Here is a 6,345-nt window from a genome sequence, read left to right as displayed (position 1 = left end):
GCAGGCCTAAACCGGAAATGACGTCAAAAACAAGGGCGTGCGTTTTTCCTTCTTCTTCTCTTATTTATTGGCAGTTGGCAAACCAGCTTTTGGTGCATTACCGCTACCAACTGAACTGGTGTATGAAACAGCGATGCGGAAAGACATCTCATATATATATATATATATATATATATATATATATATATATATAAATAATAATAATAATTTTATAATTTTGTGCTATGTTGTTTTTTCATATGTTATTCACTAATCCTATAGGTATGCTAGAAGTAATATATTGCTGGCCTAGTTCTGTTACTAAACTGATTATAAAAGAGATTACATATTAATTATAGAACAAAATTGTAACAAATCAAATTTTTACTTACATTTCAATAAATGTAATTAAGACATAAATATATAATGAATTATTTTTTACAAATAATGTATCGATCCCATTCTTTTGTAAGCGCGAACTTACGTCAAAATGTCTGCTTAGAGTCCAAAAATAATTATTAATTAATTAAACTTAAAAATGTATTTAGTATGTTCATTTAAACTTTGCTAATTTCCTGATGGACATCTGACAGGTAGAGGCTAGGCTAGTTATCAACCATTTTCCTGTTGGTTGTTGGAGTATCCTTTTTACTATAAATCTCCAATTTTGACCAGGTGGTGATATGCACAAAAAAATGTGAATTGCCAAAAAACAAAAGAAGAATAATGTGTGGAATAGAAAGTGAGAGTAGAGATTAATAGTAAAAAAAAAAAAATAAAAAAAAAAAAAGGACTTAAATATGGATCTGTTTCTCACTCACACTTGTCATATCACTTCAGAAGGAATAGATTTAACCTCTGGAGTCATATGGATTACTTTTATGCTGCCTTAATGTGCTTTTTGGAGCTTCAAAGTTTTGGTCACTATACACTTGTATTATATGGACCTAGAGAGCCCAGATATTCTTTTAAAAATCTTTGTTTGTGTTCTACAGAAGGAAGTCATACACATTTGGGATGGTGAGGGAGAGTAAATGATGAGAGAATTTACATTTTTGGGTGAACTATCCCTTTAACGACTTGTACAATACCTACAGGTAACTTTCATTTTTAGTAACAGGTGTTTTATAATCATCATTTGTAATCAGAAATGGCTACTTGATTGTTCAATAAAAAATCCTAGATACTAATTAGAAGCAACTAGTTGATATCCCATAGAAGTTAATTGCAAATTGAATTTACCAATAGCCATGTCACTCATCAACGACACATCTACTGTGTTTGCAGAAAGAAAAAAAAAAAGCAAAGCGGAACTCGAGTTTCTCTTGAAAGATGACAATTTTGTGGATTTCTTCAATACATTTTTGAGTTTTCAAGTAAGTTGAACTCTCATATCTGCTCCTCATTTAAATACCTTTGGTGTGCAGATTATTTAGCATCTTTTGTCCTGTTTTAGGTGTTTGGCCAAACCCCTCTGTTCCTGCTTTCAGAAAACAAGTGGTTAATGTGTCCAAATCTGCCCCTTGCTCAGGTATTGAAGTATTACTTAGAAGCAATATTATTATGCACATTAACTAGAACATAAAAGACTCAGTCTCTAAACATTCACTGTCAGGTGAACACTGGAGGATTTCTGAAATGGTTGGAGTCACATTGGTTGGTATATATATATATATATATATATATATATATATATATATATATATATATATATATATATATATATTAGCTTATTTTTAAGATTTATGGATTTCAATTTCATAACAGAATTCCACCAAATTGAATTGTGTAAATAAATTAAATCAATACAATTTCAAATTTGTATTTTATTTGACTAAAAATTACTCAATTAAATTTGATGGAATTTTGTAATTAAATTGAAATTCGTAATATATATATATATATATATATATATATATATATATATATATATATATATATATATATATATATATATAATCATTTTTTTTTTAATGCAGGAGTTCAAATTAAAAATGACATGAGCTGGTTATTTTCTATTTATATTAAAGGAATTTTCCGGGTTCAATACAAATTAAGCTCAATCGACAGCACATGTATTTTGACTTGCCCCTCCTTTTCTTTAAAAAAGCAAAAATCTGGGTTACAGTGAGGCACAAAGGAAGTATACTGAATTTTTTTTTCAACCCTGGTACCCAAATTTGGGAGCTGTATAAATACAGTTTTCAATCCTAATATGTGTGATTTTATATTTTCTATATAAAAGTGTCTTCATCTTTATAATTGCAATAAACATTATATAAACATCAACATGAAAAATATCAAATTTATAACAAAATAAAATGAAATACATAAATGCCAGAGTGAATAACTTAATTTAATTTTGCCTTAATTAATTTAAATTAACATAAAAATAAAATACAAAATTTGTAACATGTAAAAATAAATAAAAATGAGTAATATGCAAATTTACATTAAATAAACATCAAAATTAAATAGACAAAATGTATAAAAAAATAAATAAAATAAATAAAACACAGCAGAAAGTTGAAAATTTAGCCAAAATTACATTAAATAAACATAAACATGTTACTGACAAAAATGTATAACATTTAAAAATAAATCAAATGAAATAAAAAAATAAAAAAATAACACCAAAATGAGCAGCTTATTAAAAAAAAAATTAAATTAAAAATATAGCCTAAATTACATCACATAAACATATAAATTAAATAGACTAAATGTATAACATTAAAAAAAATAAATACAATAAAATGTAAAAACACCAGTATGAGTAGCTTTTAAAAAAATGTTGTTGTTGTTGTTTTTTTTTTCTTGTTTTTTTTTTTTTTGTGCCTAATTACATTAAATAAACATCCAATTTAAGTAGCAATTAAGAAAAATATGTGTTTGCTCATTTTCTTGTGTACAGGGTTGAATGCTTGATCTTTATGAATGCAGTCAACAATTTGTGTAGAAAATAGAATTACATTTTTTACTTGTCTTTCTGCCATGTTGGACACAATGTGGATGTCTCTTTCATCTACTCTTGTAGGGTTAAAACCTGTAACCTTTTAGTTACCAACCCAGATCTTGAACCACTAAGCTACACCACCCCTAATGTACTTCTATAATTATTTAATTTTAGATGACATCCCTAAGCTCCTATCCAAAGAATGTCCACTTAGTGCCAGAAAGCATATGTTATCAGAGATGAGGAAGAAGGCTGTATTCCAGCTGCAATCCTATTGGCTGCCTCAGTTCTTATGCTGCTGTTAATCCTGGTTGTGGCACATACCGGAATGCCATCCAATTGTACAGGAATACATGTCCTTATCTTCCCCTTGTTCCCCTTATCAATCCCCTGCCCTATGTGAGCCTAAACAATGCCAGCCGAATCCTATATGGAGTCCTGCGAAATCATATTGCAGCAAACGCACCAAACGACGCCTCTGGAGTGTACGCAAGCCAAACACAAGCTGCGGTCACCGTATGAAAGCAAACAGCATCTGTTTTGACTTCCCCCAACCAGCCAACAACATCAGAAGGGCTTCAAGTGTTCAAACATTGCACCTCCTCTCCAAGTACTGCACAGAAAACTCCAGACTGGCCTCCAAGAGCAGGTGGAAATTCAAGTAGGAGATATTGTCCATCACACATGTTTTCAAACCCCAGTGTGTCAGTTTCCATGCTGTGTGAACCTTCATACCTCAGCATCAGACCGGCCAATGCTATCTGCAGCCCACCCTGCCTGCCGAGGGTCTCGCCGGGGATCCTTTCAGGTCTTTTTTGAAAGACCATGGGCTGGTGGAGAAGCTGTTGGATCTATGGCAGGATCTTAAGCTCTTCCTCCAGCTGGTTCTGAAAGCACAAGGAGAAGATCCAGTCTATGCGCAGAGACAGAGTGTGGTCAAGTGGATAACAGCGACATACCTCAAAGAGACCACATCATGCCATGTACCTCTGGATCAAAATACTAGTCACCACTTGCAGACTCTGTTACCCTCTGGTGCAACTGTCCCATGGATATATGTGGCACAATGTGAAATATGCAAGGTAAACAATCGCTATCGTACAGAATTAGTCCCAAGGACGATTAAACTGTACAGCTCAAATAACACACATTTTTTGTATAGAAGAATTAAAGTGCACACAGCAATTTTTTCTCACTGTTGCACTGGCCGTCTTGGTTCCAGTAGCATGTTTCCTATAGGAATTTCATAAAATCCTTCATAAAAGAGGTCTAAGCCATGAAACAAACCAACCAGTTCTGAGGTAAATCACAATATAACAAACTTTGATCTGAATTTAAAAAAAGTATTTAGGCACCCCACCCTGCATGAAATAAAACAGCTTTTATTAGGTTGCTGTTATGACTGGAGATTTCATATCATGTGAGTGTACCTCATTTTAAACAGATTTTTAAAAATGTTACCTTTTTTTAGGGCTAAAAACGTTTTTTTATTGAGGAAAAAAATATACACAGTGCAACTTTATTATAATCAGAATCAGCTTTATTGCCAAGTATGCTTACACATACAAGGAATTTGTCTTGGTGACAGGAGCTTCCAGTGTACAACAATACAAAAACAATACAAAAACAGCATCAAGACATTTATTAAAAGATTTTTTAATGAAAAATAAAAAATAATTATACACATACGTGCAGACACATACATACATACATACATACATACACACATACACATAGGTAGTGCAAATCTAATGCAATCTGTTATCTGTTATGTACAGTGCAAACACAAATCTGTTATGTACAGTGAATGTGAAAATGACAAATGAATGTTATGTAATCTACTCACCTTCATGTTTCTCGAACCATAAAACCAACAGAAAATATGTTCAGTCATGACAACTCTTGGAAAGATTTAGCATGTTAATGTGGGTAATACATACTGATAGAATATTGGTCTTCGCGGATATTGGTCTTCTCACTTCCTATAAAATCGAAGAATGAATGGGTGTGATGTTATTTAGAACAAATTCTGGCCAAAACTATTTTATTTAATTTTTTACATAATTTTGGTGGTTTGTAACAGCTCACCAGGGCGAACTTTCAGTAAAACTTCTTACCGGCAGCTAAACACCTTCTTACTGCCACTGGTCCACTTCATCGGTTGGTGTGACCTTGAGCTCCACCTACTTTGAGGGTGACAGCTAATACCCATTCAGTCAGTTAAGATAAGTCAACATGAACACATTGGCATGCAGAGTTATTAGCGAGCTGGTGCAAACGTACATACATCTGTACGATCATTCGTGTTGAGACATTTTCACACATTTTCACATCAAGAACATGTGTGATTTTTTTGTTTTGTTTAATAAGTCTAAAAAAGGATTCAAATCTACTCAAATGTTGCAACCTGGTCTCATAGTGAAAACGTGACTCTATATACATTTTTGCAAAACTTGTTAAACGTGTCTCCGGGTTCAATTCCCTGCAGTTTCCAGTAGAAATGAACACTGGAGGTGCTACAACAACTGTGTGTTTTATTCACTTTTACTCAAATCATGACTTAAATGGCTGATTATTATTCTCTCTTTTACTCAGAACCTGCTATTTTATGATGTAGACACACTTTTACTCAAACACATCTTTTGAAAAACAATAGATTTTAATGCTTTTAGCACAGACTCGCCAACATATATACACTTACTCCAACCCAGATACCTGTGGTAGCTCACCTGATAGGGTGTTGGACTTAAAATCAGATGACCATGGTTCAAAGCCAGCCATGAACTCAATGAGGTAGTCGCTTCAGAAAATTTGCTTTTTCATTTCGCTTCTGCATTTTAAAACACTACTGGTTAGATTTAGGCATTGATAAGGTAAGGGTGTCTTTTTTAACTTCTCATATATATTTTAAAACACTAATGTTTAAGTTTAGGTGTTGATTTCTTAAGAATGTTTTTTTTAAATGTCTCTATGAAAGATCTCTTGCTTGGTTGGGAAGGAGGAAGCAGCAGCCGGGTGAACATCCAAACGTAAGACATTTATTCACACTTTTCAATGTACAAACATGATCCGCTTTTCAGCCTGACAAATAAACACCCATACACACCAGCATTGCTTTGCAGCTGCTGATACACACACACAGCATTGCTTTTCAGCCTACTGTCACCCACACACACACATTCGGCTTTGTGCGTCTCTCTTCCCGTCTGCTGCTGTCTCCTCTTCTTAAGTACACTCTGGACCCCGAGACAGGTGTGGAGCATAGGTGGAACTCATTCTCCACTCATCTTCCCCGGCCTCACTCTGCCCAGCATCGCTCGGCCCCGCCCCGCCCCGATTGCCACATACCCCCATCGCCCAACTCAGGCGGGGTAGCCATTCAGTCTGACTTACTCCCCCCCATTTCTAGAGAG

The sequence above is a fragment of the Myxocyprinus asiaticus genome, chromosome 12 (genome assembly GCF_019703515.2).
Source record: "Myxocyprinus asiaticus isolate MX2 ecotype Aquarium Trade chromosome 12, UBuf_Myxa_2, whole genome shotgun sequence".
NCBI classification, from domain to species: domain Eukaryota; kingdom Metazoa; phylum Chordata; class Actinopteri; order Cypriniformes; family Catostomidae; genus Myxocyprinus; species Myxocyprinus asiaticus.
Note: the sequence above shows the minus strand (reverse complement) of the source record.